Below are 16,759 nucleotides of genomic sequence, written 5' to 3'. Positions count from 1 at the left end.
TGTCCAGGCCTACGAGATGCATCAATCAAAATGCCAAAATGGACCTAAGATACTATGCCCGAACACCCTCGCCAATGCGAGGAGCACCTGGTTGCCCTCTGGCCACCGCCCACCAGGTGAACCCTAATACCTGAACTTGAGTAACATGGTTCTAATGTTATCCCATCGTCCCTCGTTGGGACTGGGGGATGCGGGAAAGTCAGGGAGGGGGGAGGGACGTAGCACAGCAGATTGGGATTGCTGTTGTGGGAAGGTGAGGGATCGGGGATTGGTTATTACGTCATTTATTGTTACGGCACTGTCACGGCTCCACTCGTTGTTGCATCCCTACAGAACCACACTCACTATGACCTACAACAAGTTCCTCTATTATCTGTATGACAGAGCCCTGCCTCAGAACACTCCAATATAACTTTTTTACGTGGAATGTGCGAGGCTTTGGTAACCCCCGTAAACGACGTCATATCCTTGCATATCTATATCGCCATAATGTCCATTGTGCTATGCTGCAGGAAACGCATCTGTCTCCTAGTATACCCCCCACTTTTGCCACCCGATGGGCCAATCATAGAGGATTCTCATGCTACTCCTCATACGCCCGGGGCACCTCCATTTTGGTGAAACGTACACTCCCATACACCCCTATTGGATCCTATGCAGATCCGCAAGGGTGATACAACATAATGTGGGGGAGGCTATCTGCACAGTCCATCACAATGGTGTTGTGCTATGGTCCTAACTCGGATGACCCAGAGTTTTTTCGGATACTGTGGGGAAAGATACAGGATGTGGGCACCACACACTTACTTTGGGGAGGCGATTTTAACGTTGCAATTAACCCTAGCCTGGATAGGTCGCACCCGCAACCACACCATTACACAGCTGCGCAACTGGTCCTTAAAAACATGGATGAGGAATGCGACCTCACGGACCCATGGAGAACTCGCCACCCATTGACGCGTCAGGTCTCTTGCTATTCATCTGCTCATGCTTCCTGGTCGCGCATAGACTATTGGTTGGTAGATAGGGGACTTGCAACTTGGACATCGCATGTATCTTATCTGCCCGCACATAATCGGATCACTCTATTGTTGTCTCTTACCCCGCCGCAGGAGGAGTCCCCATATCTATCATGGCGTCTCAATACACAGTCACTACTTGACCCTGTTTTTAAAGATGAAATTGAACAAGAGATATCGGATTTCTTCCTCCGCAACAATGGCTCTGTCCCTCAGTACTCTACAATCTGGGAAGCTTTCAAAGTTACTATACGAGGCATTTGCTTAGCGAAGAGCGGGGGGGGGTGTTAAAAGATATTCGCAACACGCTCCACAAATTGGAATTAGACATAAAACGAACCGAGTCAGAGATCCAAACCACACCCTCTCCAACATTACAGGTGCATTTACGCACACTGCTTATAGTTTATCAAGAAACTGCTGAGCGTAAATGCAAATTCAGGGGAAAATATCATAAAGCACGCCAGTACGGAGAGGGAGAGAGACCTGGGTGGGCATTGGCCTCCTCCATTAGACCTCCACGCTTCACCAACACTGTCTTCGAAATTGAAGACGAGGATGGCCTAAGACACAGGAACTCATCGGCAATACTTGCTGCGTTTAAACGATTTTATAAAACATTATATACTACCCACCGCCAGAGCCCGGTGGACTTTGAATCATTTTTCGAGGACACCGCGATAGCCTGGCTGGGAAATGGCCAAAGAGAGTTCCTCCTAGCATACCACGAGGACGAGGAGATCATCTCTGCCATTATGCAATTACAATCTGGCAAAGCTCCGGGGCTACCGGTCGAGTTTTATAAATTGTATCGATACTTAATCATCCCGATACTGAGGCACGTGTTCGAAGAGGCCCGAGAAACTGGCATTCTACCCCGGACAATGCGCAAGGCACTCATCATTTCCTTGCCTAAACCGGGTAAATCGCCCAAGCACCTAGACTCGTACAGGCCCCTCTCCCTTATTAATGTGGATGCTAAAATCCTTGCCAAATTAGTCGCAAACCGTATTAGCCCCCTTATGCCAGTGCTGGTTCTTCTGGATCAATCTGGGTTTATCCCAACTAGGAGTACAGCTCATAACTTGCGAACTCTGTTCGCACTGCTTCATGACATAGATCCCGAAGACGACGCGGCTGCCATATTCCTTGATGCCACCAAGGCATTTGACTCCCTGGAGTGGGACTACCTTTCCTTTGTCCTGGTGCGTAGGGGATTTCCCCCCCCCTTTTCTGGCCTGGATTAATTTATCATACACAGGACTCCGTGCCACCGTGATGGTCAATGGCCTACGATCTTCCTCCTTCCCACTGGCAAGGGGCACCAGACAGGGTTGTCCTCTGTCCCCTCTTCTTTTCGCTCTGGCCATTGAACCCCTCGCTGCAAAAATAAGACAACACTACCGAGCCCACGCCATCATTTATCCAGAGAGTCAGATACTCATCTCACTATATGCTGATGACCTCACTCTCTATCTGCGTCATCCGGACATCAGCTTGAATCCCATTTTACGCTTATTCATTCTGTTTGGGCAACTATCAGGGGTCAACATGAACTGGAATAAGTCACAGATATATCCCCTCACTGATTCTACCATACAATTTACACCAGATTATCCCCTTAAATGGTGTGATGGCACTCTCACCTATCTAGGAATAACTGTCTCTCGCAATCGCGAGGAGCTCATGAGAGCAAACTATGGGCGGTTGTTAGACTCCATCACCGATAAAATTACGGGCTGGACTGCGATGCCCCTGTCCATGACTGGTAGAGCAGCAATAATCAAAATGGTCATACTACCCAAACTTCTTTATTTATTTCTAAACACCCCATATGCCCCCAGTCGTCACTTTTTCTCGGCTATTAAGACCCAACTTATACGACTCCTGTGGGGAGGGAAACAGGCCAGGCTAAAATGGGACATACTCACGCGCCCCTTCTGGGCGGGTGGATTCTCTGCACCGGATGTTGAATTATATTATAGCTGTGCTCAGTCACACTATGCTGCATACTGGATGAACCCCCCCCCCTTCATGCCTCACCTGGCGATAGAAGACGGATACATGACTCCCACCCCCAGCGCCGCATATCTTAGCGCCCCTGGGGTCCCCAGACATCTCGCATCTACCACTGTCCAGTGCACTGTCAGTGCATGGCATGATCTGGCCAAGGCAACCCAATGCACTCTACTGTATTCCCCGCTCCTGCACCTCCCCGGACGGCAGGATCTCCCGGTTACACAGGAGGGCAGCTGCCGGTGGCTTTTCCGCAAACTCTCTCTTCACGCCTGGGGACACCTTTATACAAATGGGAAGTTTAGCACTAGTGACGAGTTCTTTAAAGATGTGAACCTCACCCCCTTAGAACGCTTCTATTACATTAGACTCCGACAGGATGTGAAGGCCGTCATACCCACCTTCCCCCATGACCACCTGTGATGCCCGCGCTACATGTATTATTGCAACAGGATGCCCCTGCACATGTGCTCTCGCTCTTATACCGCACTGTACAAGCCAACAGAGAATAAGACCCACCATCGGCCCGAAACAGATGGGAAGACGAACTGGGTCACCCCATAACTGAAAAACAGTGGACGTACTGCGGTAAACAGACAGGAGAAATCTCCGCCAGCAGCAGGCTTAGAATTATACATTATAAATATATCCATCGCTTATATTATACGCCAGCACGGATGTACAGACTGAAGATTCGCGATAACGATCACTGTACCCGATGCGGAAGGGAAGGGGCCGACTTTAGACACTTGGCCTGGGATTGCCCTCCTATACAGCACAATTGGGTAGAGATACTTGCTGCGTTAGACCTCATGACAGGCCTACATATCCCTACAGATCCCCTAACTGCCCTGTTAGGATACACAGAACCCCTTGCTGCCAAAATGCGCAAATACACATCCCTGGCGCTACTGCTCGCTAAAAGAAGAATCGTTTGTAAATGGGGCAGAGGGAGAGCGCCGAAATTTAAGGACTGGCTTCGGGACCTTACTTATTGTCAAGAACAATCACATATATATGCAGATCTTCAACCTCCCTCATCACGTCCAAAAGACATATGGGGACCCTTGCAGGCTTATTTACTAGAACATACCACTGACACGGACATTGCCACGGCAGCCTCATGACGAGCAACGAGTTTTTTATCCGGGCCCGCACATATCGTACATTGAAGGGCAAGGGACACTACAGGACACTACCGCACACTTTATAGGTTGAAATACCCCATCATCATCATAGTCACACTTTGCTATATTGCAGTGCATCAGTGGAGCCGTTCACTGTCCATGCTTCTGTTGTTTGTTAGTGTTTGATACTACATGCGTACAATGATAATCCTGATAATCCAATGATAATCCTGCCTGTACAACCGAGTGCTCCATCCAACGCGGCCGGCCCGGAAGGGTTGTAGGCGGCTTGCTGTGTATTCCCCTACCCCCTCTTAATACTTATCTGCACACTTGCAATGTCGCGTTGCCGGCCCGATTGCGGTTGTAGGCAGTATACTTATTGTTGGTCTATAATAAAGACTCTTTCCCCCCCCCCCAAAAAAAAAAAATGTACAAACGTGCTCTGTTTCAAATGTACGCATACACTTTCTCTGATTTTCTTAACTTTAATGAAGCTTGTCTAGCCTTACACTTAAATCTATATATATTCTTTGTTTGTTCATAAACCTAGACACAGCAGTAGACATGCTACATGAAGGTACATTTCCAAACGTTTTCTATCTATGTCAATTGGATTCAATCTAGTGAATATCTACATTGTCCCCAATTTATACTATATTCAAAAACACCCACAAGCATGTTTATGAAAGTGATTAATGCATCTACAGAGGCTTTAGTGACTGAAAGTCTTAACAGCATCTAATCATCAAATTATTATAAAAAGGACGGCATTTTTGTTTTAAATAATGAAAACCCTGAAGATATCATCTCTCACCTTTCTTCACGCTACTTTTTTATGGTTATATTTTAAACATATAATGAAGTACAAAGCCATTCAAAACTGCAGACAATACACAAACTCATCACAAGTGCATTCCATATAATCTCAACAAAGGATTACAATAAATAAAAAGACACATTGAAACTAATTTCACATTCCAACTAAAAACCCTCGAGAGGGAGAAAACCTATCACAACTGTTCCAACAATAGTAGAAGAATACCAATGGTGTTCTCTAAACTCAAACTATAAAAATCAAAGAAAAACATGTCAGAAGAGAAAGTGAGTACAATAATAACTTGATTTCTATGAAGAGCGCAGCTTTGCAGATATTGCAATGTCTAAGTTCTGCACATGACAGATGTTACCATTACCCACTGTAATGGCTGACTTACGCCTAACCGGATTTCAAGCCTGTGGTGGTCTGGGGGCCAAGCAGAGGTGGCAGCATTACGCGCTTAAACCGCTGAATCCATGCATGCAAGAACAGGTGGAACCCAAACAAATAAAGGGCCAGATCCGAAGCCCTCTTTAAATAGAAACTTTTTTGTTCCTCACCAAATATTCCTAGTGTTTTATTTGTTTCATTTTTAGGTAGTTAAGTCCGTGAGATGCTTCGTTGGTTATTTGTGCCCAAATTAAGATACGTATAGGAGTTATTTTTGTGTGAATTACAAGCATGAGTACAGATTTGAAACATATTCGGAAGTCTGTGTTATGCTACTACCTTAACGGCATTGACTAGGTCCTAAGTGCTTAGGTACAATTTCTTCTACTTTTCAAACTCTACGGTGGTTTGTATAAAGCCTAAATCCAAAACCTCTGCACATCAGGAGTGACTTCTGGCTCTCCTTGCTACTAGCTAGCTACCTGCTCGCTACATAAACAGCTATACATATGCATACAGTTTTGTGACAATATGTTATGGAAAGTCAATCACGTCTTTGGTTCTCAAATAAGCAGGCCAGATTCAGTTGAAGAAAACGAGTGCACGTCTTGAAATACCAATTCTTCACTGCTTTATTCTATATTCATTAAAAGAAAAACAAAGGTGTTTATCAAAGTGAATATTGGTGTAGAGAGGCCTAGAGCATTTGACAGAATGAAACAATTTAATTCTAACGTCAATATATTGCTAAAGAAATCTGTATAAACAAAGATCTTCAAGCTGGGCACTGGACCCCCTCGGGCCCTGAATTGATCAGATGGGGAGGACCCAGCCACTGGCCAAGAGGAGTGAGACACTCTAATGAAGGCCACGTGAGCGACAGCTTCTTTTCTGTGGCCACAGGATGGGCACGGCCTCTCAGCCGGGCTATCAGAACACACCCATTTCAACATAAATGAATAAAGTGTTAAATACCCATATCTGAACTGAATATACAGCTTTCTGGCCAGGTTTGGTTCATCTTCATCTAGGAAGTGTTCACATTTGTAGAAATCCTTTATTCTTAGAGAAGGGGTGTTCAGCGTACCTGTAACGGAACTTGAGATGAGTCTTTCTGACTCAAAATTCTTAAACGCCATTTTATCTCCAATTTGCCAGTTGATAAGCCACACACACACACACGCCCGGGTCTTCATGAAGGCTATAGAGACCCATGCTAAGTTGGGTGCCTCTTACATGTTTAATCCAGGGGAAGTTGCCAGCCCCTGGGAGGCTCAGAACCTGTTCCAACCCCTGGCAAAAATGGGTCAATTCAGGGGTGGTCCAAAGTCATCTCCTGTACAGGAGCAGTCTTGTAGCGATTCCTTCTGAGATTGGCCTCAACCTCATATCTAGCTTTAAAGGGCCCAAGGCAGGGGGGGGGGGAGGGGGGGTGCTAACTGGGAAGCTCAACAATTGCCTCATGAACGGATTTTCAACTGTTTTTAAGGACTTAACAGCCTTGTGACCCCAGAGCTCCGAACCATACAGTTCCGCACCCAGTGCTTGATGTAAGTAAATCCTCACTACCGGGGAAACAGGTTTAAAAAAGGACCCCGGTGGACCATCAGCAAACCACCAGTGTGTTGCTCCAATCTGAGCCTGCGTTTAGAGATATGTGGAGCCCAAACTAACTTCTCATAAAGGGTAATGCCAAGATACTCAAAAGATGGACCTGCTGTAAAGGAGAGCCATTCAGGGTTGGTTTAGCTCACGTACTGCGGCAGGGATTGAAAACCATGTATTTCGTTTTGTTAATATTTATTTCCAACCCTCTTCATCAACAGAAGCTACTTAATTTTCATCCAGAATATCTGGATGCCCAAGGGCGACTTTGATAGTAAGAGTGTATCGTCCGAAAACATTAGCACCGGGACCCTCATATTAGTCAGACTGGGAGCGTCATTATCACAGGTATTCAGATGTACAACCAAATCATTAATGAGCAGCGTGAAAAGAGTTGGTGCAAGAACACAGTCCTGCCTTGCGCCCCTACTGACTGGTAATGGTTCTGAAACTTGTCCTAACTAGCCGACGCGAACTTTGTCAAAATTCTGTTCATGGAGTCTTTCAATAAAGCTGCATAAGTAGATTGGAACACCTATCTCGGGCAACACATGCCACAGCACTTCCTTAGAGACCAAGTTGAAAGCTAATCTTAGATCAACAAACACCATTTACAATCTACCCCTTGCAAGGCCAACAGTTTTCCAATAAATTAGCTGTAACCTGAACACTTGATCGATAGATGATGAGCAATTGCGAAACCTAGCTTGCAAAGGACTTAAAATATCATTGGCCTTTATCCAGTCTTGTAGTTATATTAAAATAACTCTTCTGAAAAGTTTCTGTGTGGCTTGGATGAGGCTAATGGGTCTATAGTTTGATGGTATTAGCGGGGAGCCCTTTTTATGGATTTTGAATTATTTTCACCCCTGTCCAAGTTGGAGTAATTGACAACCTACTCATGATGGAATTAAAGAATGTAGTGAAATAGGGAGCTCATACATCAATCTCAGTCAGGAACAAATCGCACGGAATTGGTTTGGTATGCAGAATTTGTAGGTTACCGCACACTCATCCCACATTGACTTCATGTAGACATGTAGACATGTTACAGACCGATCTCATTGATAGATTCGGTGGTAAAAGTGGTCGGCAGGATTTTGCTGGATAGGTTAGCGACCTGGGCCACCGACAATAGCATTCAGTCGGATGCCCAATATGGGTTCCGCCCTGGCCGTTCCACGATTGAACAATCCCTGAACCTTTTCTGAATCTCCAGCAAATATACAGTTGCCCGCAGCGGCACCATCTTTCTGGCTTTTATGGATCTGTCATCCGCATTTGATTGCGTAAATAGGGCCAAGTTATAGCAGATCCTACTAGCCTTAGGGGTCGATAGGGAGCTGATCTCCTTTCTGTATGATCTTCACCGGGACACCAAAGTGGTAGTGCGATACTCGCAGAGCTTGAAGGTATCAAGCTCATTTCCTGTAAAGAGCGGGGTCCGTCAAGGCTGCATATTGGCCCCTTTTCTTTTTAATCTCTATATTAACAACCTGGAGAAAATACTTTTGGAGACCAAGACTAACAACCCTCGGATTGGTTTGCGTGGCCTCCCGGTTCTGCTCTACGCAGATGACGCCGTCTTGATGGCTAGGACAGAGAGGGGTTTACAAACCATTCTAGCATCGTTTGCCCAATTCATGGGAGATTTGGACCTAAAAATCAAAAACTCCAAATCATATATCATGCAACTAGGGTCCCGCCCCTCAAAATCATATGTCTTTACGGTAGGACCCACCCCTATTCCCAAAACATCAGTCTTTTCTTACCTGGGGGTACTCCTGGATGACAAACTGAACTGGGCTCCACAACTCAACCGCAAGAGAAATGATCTTAAAGTTCCTGCCATCTTTAACTTTGCTGCAAGACTGGGTAAAAGACCAGTGGGGGCCCTCCTGGAGCTTTTTAGGGCAAGGTGCTTGTCAAAAGTACTTTATGGCAGTGAAATATGGGGATATGTAGATGCAAAGGACGTTCAAATCTCTGAAAATAAATTCATGAGAAGACTGCTGTCCGTACCCCAGGGTATTCCCTCCTTTTTCGCCCATGAAGAGTTGGGAGTGCCCTATATCATAGATCAGATAGCTTTTAGTCCGCTGTCACTCTGGCTAAAAATATGGGTCAAGGAGGGGGTTTCGTTAAACTAGGCAATCCTTTTAGATTGTTTATCTTTGGATCATTCGCTAAGGATGCCATGGTTGAAATATATAAAAAATCAGCTAGCATGTTTGGTCAGAGGAGACCTCTTTACTAACCCCCAGGGAATTGGCAAAAAAGAGATACCCACCTTGAAGAAGGCGTTTGGTAAGCGCCAGCTTGCTTTAAGGGAGGAGAGGGAGCTTATGAAGCCAGGCGTCCGTCGCTTCGTTATATTAAGGACCACCGAGTTAGCGGAGCCGTACATACTTGGTCTAGTGAACTCGCACTATAGATTCCTTTAGACCCTTACTTCTCTCATACCCTAGGGGTGTAAGCAGAGGGCAAATTCTTCGTTCCTGCGGTTGCGATGGTTCATCTCCACAGGAAATGCTTCATTTCACCATGTTTTACCCTTTTTATGAAACCCCAAGAAAATCCTATCTGATCTCCATCTTGAAACAGGCCAACTTTAAACAAGTTCGGCCCGCATTTATATTTTAACAGATGCTGACGAGCAATACCGTTTTTCACGTTTTAAGCTTTTAAAATCAGCCATTAAACTTAGAGCGAGCTCTGATTAGATGGGTTACTCCCCACAATGACCCTGGGCCACATGTCCTTGTACAGCCAACATTGTGTGGACTGGGCTAGTGACTTTCATGCATTGTTGCTCCTTTTTTAAAATTGTTTTACTACAATATTACTGGTGTAAGCATGTATTTTAGATGAGCCATGAAATTTCCTAGGCCTGTTCTTGATAGTGTACATATTGTATCCTACTATTTTACCCTGGTTTTTATATTGTGCTTTTATGGTTTGCTGATTATGAAACTGAATAAAGTAAGTTCATGACTTCATGTAGGTAGACCTGAAGTTGGTAGCATGGTCTGACACAGCTTCCATGGAGAAGTCCACCCGGTTAAATATCTACCTTGGCTTCTGTGGGCCACTGCAGGTGCAGTCACTGACCACAGAGGGATGACTTCTGAGTTCTGGATTGCATGATCCACCAAGAACAGGATGAACTAATTTTCCTATTGCAGTCTTAGAGTTCTGGAGCCCAACAATATCAATACCCACCCTCCAGGGAGTGGAAGCAGTGGGGCCTTTTTCTTTGACCCTGATGCCCTAATTTGGCAACACATGCCACAGCACTTCCTTAGAGACCAAGTTGAAAGCTAATCTTAGATCAACAAACACCATTTACAATCTACCCCTTGCAAGGCCAACAGTTTTCCAATAAATTAGCTGTAACCTGAACACTTGATCGATAGATGATGAGCAATTGCGAAACCTAGCTTGCAAAGGACTTGAAATATCATTGGCCTTTATCCAGTCTTGTAGTTATATTAAAATAACTCTTCTGAAAAGTTTCTGTGTGGCTTGGATGAGGCTAATGGGTCTATAGTTTGATGGTATTAGCGGGGAGCCCTTTTTATGGATTTTGAATTATTTTCACCCCTGTCCAAGTTGGAGTAATTGACAACCTACTCATGATGGAATTAAAGAATGTAGTGAAATAGGGAGCTCATACATCAATCTCAGTCAGGAACAAATCGCACGGAATTGGTTTGGTATGCAGAACTTGTAGGTTACCGCACACTCATCCCACATTGACTTCATGTAGACATGTAGACATGTTAAAGACCGATCTCATTGATAGATTCGGTGGTAAAAGTGGTCGGCAGGATTTTGCTGGATAGGTTAGCGACCTGGGCCACCGACAATAGCATTCAGTCGGATGCCCAATATGGGTTCCGCCCTGGCCGTTCCACGATTGAACAATCCCTGAACCTTTTCTGAATCTCCAGCAAATATACAGTTGCCCGCAGCGGCACCATCTTTCTGGCTTTTATGGATCTGTCATCCGCATTTGATTGCGTAAATAGGGCCAAGTTATAGCAGATCCTACTAGCCTTAGGGGTCGATAGGGAGCTGATCTCCTTTCTGTATGATCTTCACCGGGACACCAAAGTGGTAGTGCGATACTCGCAGAGCTTGAAGGTATCAAGCTCATTTCCTGTAAAGAGCGGGGTCCGTCAAGGCTGCATATTGGCCCCTTTTCTTTTTAATCTCTATATTAACAACCTGGAGAAAATACTTTTGGAGACCAAGACTAACAACCCTCGGATTGGTTTGCGTGGCCTCCCGGTTCTGCTCTACGCAGATGATGCCGTCTTGATGGCTAGGACAGAGAGGGGTTTACAAACCATTCTAGCATCGTTTGCCCAATTCATGGGAGATTTGGACCTAAAAATCAAAAACTCCAAATCATATATCATGCAACTAGGGTCCCGCCCCTCAAAATCATATGTCTTTACGGTAGGACCCACCCCTATTCCCAAAACATCAGTCTTTTCTTACCTGGGGGTACTCCTGGACGACAAACTGAACTGGGCTCCACAACTCAACCGCAAGAGAAATGATCTCAAAGTTCCTGCTATCTTTAACTTTGCTGCAAGACTGGGTAAAAGACCAGTGGGGGCCCTCCTGGAGCTTTTTAGGGCAAGGTGCTTGTCAAAAGTACTTTATGGCAGTGAAATATGGGGATATGTAGATGCAAAGGACGTTCAAATCTCTGAAAATAAATTCATGAGAAGACTGCTGTCCGTACCCCAGGGTATTCCCTCCTTTTTCGCCCATGAAGAGTTGGGAGTGCCCTATATCATAGATCAGATAGCTTTTAGTCCGCTGTCACTCTGGCTAAAAATATGGGTCAAGGAGGGGGTTTCGTTAAACTAGGCAATCCTTTTAGATTGTTTATCTTTGGATCATTCGCTAAGGATGCCATGGTTGAAATATATAAAAAATCAGCTAGCATGTTTGGTCAGAGGAGACCTCTTTACTAACCCCCAGGGAATTGGCAAAAAAGAGATACCCACCTTGAAGAAGGCGTTTGGTAAGCGCCAGCTTGCTTTAAGGGAGGAGAGGGAGCTTATGAAGCCAGGCGTCCGTCGCTTCGTTATATTAAGGACCACCGAGTTAGCGGAGCCGTACATACTTGGTCTAGTGAACTCGCACTATAGATTCCTTTAGACCCTTACTTCTCTCATACCCTAGGGGTGTAAGCAGAGGGCAAATTCTTCGTTCCTGCGGTTGCGATGGTTCATCTCCACAGGAAATGCTTCATTTCACCATGTTTTACCCTTTTTATGAAACCCCAAGAAAATCCTATCTGATCCCCATCTTGAAACAGGCCAACTTTAAACAAGTTCGGCCCGCATTTATATTTTAACAGATGCTGACGAGCAATACCGTTTTTCACGTTTTAAGCTTTTAAAATCAGCCATTAAACTTAGAGCGAGCTGTGATTAGATGGGTTACTCCCCACAATGACCCTGGGCCACATGTCCTTGTACAGCCAACATCGTGTGGACTGGGCTAGTGACTTTCATGCATTGTTGCTCCTTTTTTTAAATTGTTTTACTACAATATTACTGGTGTAAGCATGTATTTTAGATGAGCCATGAAATTTCCTAGGCCTGTTCTTGATAGTGTACATATTGTATCCTACTATTTTACCCTGGTTTTTATATTGTGCTTTTATGGTTTGCTGATTATGAAACTGAATAAAGTAAGTTCATGACTTCATGTAGGTAGACCTGAAGTTGGTAGCATGGTCTGACACAGCTTCCATGGAGAAGTCCACCCGGTTAAATATCTACCTTGGCTTCTGTGGGCCACTGCAGGTGCAGTCACTGACCACAGAGGGATGACTTCTGAGTTCTGGATTGCATGATCCACCAAGAACAGGATGAACTAATTTTCCTATTGCAGTCTTAGAGTTCTAGAGCCCAACAATATCAATACCCACCCTCCAGGGAGTGGAAGCAGTGGGGCCTTTTTCTTTGACCCTGATGCCCTAATTTGGCAACACATGCCACAGCACTTCCTTAGAGACCAAGTTGAAGGCTAATCTTAGATCAACAAACACCATTTACAATCTACCCCTTGCAAGGCCAACAGTTTTCCAATAAATTAGCTGTAACCTGAACACTTGATCGATAGATGATGAGCAATTGCGAAACCTAGCTTGCAAAGGACTTAAAATATAATTGGCCTTTATCCAGTCTTGTAGTTATATTAAAATAACTCTTCTGAAAAGTTTCTGTGTGGCTTGGATGAGGCTAATGGGTCTATAGTTTGATGGTATTAGCGGGGAGCCCTTTTTATGGATTTTGAATTATTTTCACCCCTGTCCAAGTTGGAGTAATTGACAACCTACTCATGATGGAATTAAAGAATGTAGTGAAATAGGGAGCTCATACATCAATCTCAGTCAGGAACAAATCGCACGGAATTGGTTTGGTATGCAGAACTTGTAGGTTACCGCACACTCATCCCACATTGACTTCATGTAGACATGTAGACATGTTACAGACCGATCTCATTGATAGATTCGGTGGTAAAAGTGGTCGGCAGGATTTTGCTGGATAGGTTAGCGACCTGGGCCACCGACAATAGCATTCAGTCGGATGCCCAATATGGGTTCCGCCCTGGCCGTTCCACGATTGAACAATCCCTGAACCTTTTCTGAATCTCCAGCAAATATACAGTTGCCCGCAGCGGCACCATCTTTCTGGCTTTTATGGATCTGTCATCCGCATTTGATTGCGTAAATAGGGCCAAGTTATAGCAGATCCTACTAGCCTTAGGGGTCGATAGGGAGCTGATCTCCTTTCTGTATGATCTTCACCGGGACACCAAAGTGGTAGTGCGATATTCGCAGAGCTTGAAGGTATCAAGCTCATTTCCTGTAAAGAGCGGGGTCCGTCAAGGCTGCATATTGGCCCCTTTTCTTTTTAATCTCTATATTAACAACCTGGAGAAAATACTTTTGGAGACCAAGACTAACAACCCTCGGATTGGTTTGCGTGGCCTCCCGGTTCTGCTCTACGCAGATGACGCCGTCTTGATGGCTAGGACAGAGAGGGGTTTACAAACCATTCTAGCATCGTTTGCCCAATTCATGGGAGATTTGGACCTAAAAATCAAAAACTCCAAATCATATATCATGCAACTAGGGTCCCGCCCCTCAAAATCATATGTCTTTACGGTAGGACCCACCCCTATTCCCAAAACATCAGTCTTTTCTTACCTGGGGGTACTCCTGGACGACAAACTGAACTGGGCTCCACAACTCAACCGCAAGAGAAATGATCTCAAAGTTCCTGCTATCTTTAACTTTGCTGCAAGACTTGGTAAAAGACCAGTGGGGGCCCTCCTGGAGCTTTTTAGGGCAAGGTGCTTGTCAAAAGTACTTTATGGCAGTGAAATATGGGGATATGTAGATGCAAAGGACGTTCAAATCTCTGAAAATAAATTCATGAGAAGACTGCTGTCCGTACCCCAGGGTATTCCCTCCTTTTTCGCCCATGAAGAGTTGGGAGTGCCCTATATCATAGATCAGATAGCTTTTAGTCCGCTGTCACTCTGGCTAAAAATATGGGTCAAGGAGGGGGTTTCGTTAAACTAGGCAATCCTTTTAGATTGTTTATCATTGGATCATTCGCTAAGGATGCCATGGTTGAAATATATAAAAAATCAGCTAGCATGTTTGGTCAGAGGAGACCTCTTTACTAACCCCCAGGGAATTGGCAAAAAAGAGATACCCACCTTGAAGAAGGCGTTTGGTAAGCGCCAGCTTGCTTTAAGGGAGGAGAGGGAGCTTATGAAGCCAGGCGTCCGTCGCTTCGTTATATTAAGGACCACCGAGTTAGCGGAGCCGTACATACTTGGTCTAGTGAACTCGCACTATAGATTCCTTTAGACCCTTACTTCTCTCATACCCTAGGGGTGTAAGCAGAGGGCAAATTCTTCGTTCCTGCGGTTGCGATGGTTCATCTCCACAGGAAATGCTTCATTTCACCATGTTTTACCCTTTTTATGAAACCCCAAGAAAATCCTATCTGATCCCCATCTTGAAACAGGCCAACTTTAAACAAGTTCGGCCCGCATTTATATTTTAACAGATGCTGACGAGCAATACCGTTTTTCACGTTTTAAGCTTTTAAAATCAGCCATTAAACTTAGAGCGAGCTGTGATTAGATGGGTTACTCCCCACAATGACCCTGGGCCACATGTCCTTGTACAGCCAACATTGTGTGGACTGGGCTAGTGACTTTCATGCATTGTTGCTCCTTTTTTTAAATTGTTTTACTACAATATTACTGGTGTAAGCATGTATTTTAGATGAGCCATGAAATTTCCTAGGCCTGTTCTTGATAGTGTACATATTGTATCCTACTATTTTACCCTGGTTTTTATATTGTGCTTTTATGGTTTGCTGATTATGAAACTGAATAAAGTAAGTTCATGACTTCATGTAGGTAGACCTGAAGTTGGTAGCATGGTCTGACACAGCTTCCATGGAGAAGTCCACCCGGTTAAATATCTACCTTGGCTTCTGTGGGCCACTGCAGGTGCCGTCACTGACCACAGAGGGATGATTTCTGAGTTCTGGATTGCATGATCCACCAAGAACAGGATGAACTAATTTTCCTATTGCAGTCTTAGAGTTCTGGAGCCCAACAATATCAATACCCACCCTCCAGGGAGTGGAAGCAGTGGGGCCTTTTTCTTTGACCCTGATGCCCTAATTTGGCAGGGTATGCCCAGACGTGGTCCCTTGCTCACTTTGCCACTGGTGTCAAGCTAGCCTGGCTACCCAGAAACCGGTCCCAGGATGCTTGTTTCCGGTTCAGGAAGACCTGACTTGGCAGTTCGGGCTGGACTGTTTCCATGAGGCACAGGGTCAAGACTGATTTGCATATAGTTGGGTCTGAACTGATTTGATTTGAACACGGAGTTTGGGCGTCAGGAAGAGGCGCGTCCGCCATCTTGTTTGTTGTAGTCACTTGGAGGCGGAGGGATTGTAGTGGGGGGGCATCGTACAAACAGGGTTCACGCCAGAGGATAGTTGCATTTCTTTCTTTTTTTGGAACTGAGGGCAGACCGGTGGAGTATAAGGGGTTCCAGTTACCGGCAGCAGCAGGGGGAAACACGCTGTCATCGCCGCCGTGAGGGCAACGGCCAGCACCGCCTACATCACCCAGACGCCCTAGCCTGACGGCCGCTGTGACGCAGGCCAAGCGCGCCCGGAGGCACTCATAACTCTCTGCAGCCTCCCGCAGCATGGGTTCCAGTTACCGGCAGCAGCAGGGGGAAACACGCTGTCATCGCCGCCGTGAGGGCAACGGCCAGCACCGCCTACATCACCCAGACGCCCTAGCCTGACGGCCGCTGTGACGCAGGCCAAGCACGCCCGGAGGCACTCAAAACTCTCTGCAGCCTCCCGCAGCGCGGGTTCCAGTTACCGGCAGCAGCATGGGGAAACACGCTGTCATTGCCGCCATGAGGGCAACGGCCAGCACTGCCTACATCACCCAGACACCCTAGCCTGACGGCCGCTGTGACGCAGGCCAAGTGCGCCCGGAGGTGCTCAAAACTCTCTGCAGCCTCCCGCAGCACGGGTTCCAGTTACCGGCAGCAGCGTGGAGAAACACGCTGTCATTGCCGCCATGAGGGCAACGGCCAGCACCGCCTACATCACCCAGACACCCTAGCCTGACGGCCGCTGTGACGCAGGCCAAGCGCACCCGGAGGCGCTCAAAACTCTCTGCAGCCTCCCGCAGTCACT

This window comes from Triturus cristatus, chromosome 3_1 (assembly GCF_964204655.1).
Source record: "Triturus cristatus chromosome 3_1, aTriCri1.1, whole genome shotgun sequence".
In the NCBI taxonomy this organism is placed as follows: domain Eukaryota; kingdom Metazoa; phylum Chordata; class Amphibia; order Caudata; family Salamandridae; genus Triturus; species Triturus cristatus.
The sequence above is the reverse complement of the archived record's forward strand: the minus strand, read 5'-3'. Positions refer to the sequence as shown.